Raw genomic sequence first — 2,396 nt, 5'->3', positions numbered from 1 at the left:
GAAAGAAAGAAAGAAAGAAAGAAAGAAAGAAAGAAAGAAAGAAAGGAAGGAAGGAAGGAAGGAAGGAAGGAAGGAAGGAAGGAAGAAGGAAGTTTGAAAAAAATTGAAAAGGCCAGACAAACACACACATTAGTTTAAGAAATCTGTTTCACATCTTTATGCTTTTTATGAATAATCTTTCTAAAATCACAGAGTGGAGATGTGTGGGTAAAGTCCCAGCTAGGAGACTGCACTTCAGTGAGCAGCAACCTAAGGAGGGTTTTGTTTAGCTCTGGAGTACTGTGGGAGGGGTCTTTTAACTCTGCTTACAATAATAAGTTGCAACAGCAGAAGTCTCTCCAGCAAGAATGTATAGGGTGAGGTCTGTCCCAGAACCACTTCCACTGAACCTGGCCAGGAACCCCAGATTCTAGGTTAGATGCACCATACATGAGGAGTTTGGGGGTGGTCCTGGTTTCTGTTGGGACCAGTGCATGTAACTAATGCCATATTCAGTGACATTCTTGCTGATCCTGGAGGAGTAGCCCTTTGTCTTAGAGACACAGACATCAAAGCTAGAGACCAGGTAAGCATAATGTCAATAGTGGAGGCTGGAATGAAAGCACACCATGCTGACACAGTAGTATTGAAAGCATTCTGCTGTAAATGTATCATGGATGTAGAAACATTAACAACAGTCATAAGTTACAACTGAGAAGCCATAAAATAAAATGGAAATTTAGCACTACTTAGATGCCATAATTTCAATGACCAGGACATTAAGGTATGAAAAACAGCAAGGTCTACGATAGTTTTCCCCAACAATGTACCCTCTCACCTGGAACACAAAACCTACAACAGGAGAGAAGTTGACCCCATCGTTGAGACCTGGAATATAGGCTGCTTCCTGGGCACTGGAAAACTTCTTTTAAAGGTGATTTGAGTGATTTTCACTTCACCTAAAGTATCAATGTGCAAATAAGCTAGAAAATTTGACCTGGTGCTCGAAGGACACCTGCTCTTGTGTCACCCTATGGCAGTCAGGATTAGCAAAGAATTCCCAGCTAGTTTCTTTTACTGGCCTTTTGTAATTATTAGATTCTGTTATTCTGAGGTTCTGTTTGCACTGTCACTGCACTGATGTAAAGAATGTGGGTTACAGAAGCACTGTGATCAATAAGAATTAAACTTTTCTATTTATTTTAAAGAGAAAACAAACTTTTTTTCATTTTACATACCAGTTCCAGTTCCCACTCCATCTCTTTCTCCCCCTCCCCCCACCTAATACCCCCACCCCAGCATTCACCCACTACTCAGAAATGGTAAGGCACATTGATTTGGATAAAGTTCAAGGTTCTCTCTACCATATATAGCCTGGTGAGGTATTCATTTAATAATAATAAGTTCCAAACAAAACCAGTACAAGCTGTAGATGTAAATTCTGGTGACACTGCCAGTGGCCCCACAGCCTGCCACAGCCATACAACTGTCACCCACATTCAGAGGGACTAGTTTGGACCTTTGCTGTTTCCTTCCCTGTCCAGCTGGAGTTAGTGAGCTCCCATTAGTTCAGGTAAACTGTTTCAGTGAGTGTATTCATCATGGCTTTGACATCTTTGCTCATATTCTCACTCCTCCCTTTCTTCAAAAGGACTTTGGGAGCTCAGTGCAGTGCTATGATGCAGGTCTTTGCCTCTGTTTCCATCAATTACTGGATGAAGATTCTATGGTGATATTTAAGATATTGATTTGTTCTTGGATTCGGTTTGCCAGTATTTTATTGAGAATTTTTGAATCAATGTTCATGAGCGAGGTTGATATGTAATTCTCTATCTTGGTTGAATCTTTGTGTGGTTTTGGTATCACAGTAACTGTAGCTTCATAAAAAGATTTTGGCAGTGACTCTTCTGTTTCTATTTATTATATATATATTAATATATAATTTCTATATATTATTATTATAGGTATCAGCTCTTCTTGTAAGTTCTGGCAAAATTCTGCATTAAAACCATTTGGTCCTGGCCTTCTATTTATTTATTTATTTTGGTCGGGAGGTTTTTTTATGACAGCTTCTATATCCTCATGACTCATAGTTCTATTTCAATTGTTCACCTGGTCTTGATTTAATTTTGGTATATGGTATTTATCTAAAAATAAGTCCATTTCTTTTACTTTTCCAACTTTGTGGCATATAGGCCTTTGTAGTAAGATCTAATGATTCTCTGAATTTTCTCAGTGTCTGTTCTTATGTCCCCCTTTTCATTTTTTCTGATCTTGCTAATTTGCATGTTCTCTCTCTTCCTTTTGATTAGTTTGGATAGGGGCTTGTCAATCTTGTTGATTTTCTCAAAGAACAAGGAGGGAGGGGGAGGGAGGAAGGTGAGTGGGGGAGTAGGAGGGGAATGGGAGGAGGGGAG

This window comes from Microtus ochrogaster (genome assembly GCF_000317375.1).
Source record: "Microtus ochrogaster isolate Prairie Vole_2 chromosome 14 unlocalized genomic scaffold, MicOch1.0 chr14_random_3, whole genome shotgun sequence".
NCBI classification, from domain to species: domain Eukaryota; kingdom Metazoa; phylum Chordata; class Mammalia; order Rodentia; family Cricetidae; genus Microtus; species Microtus ochrogaster.
This window is presented reverse-complemented; position numbering follows the sequence as displayed.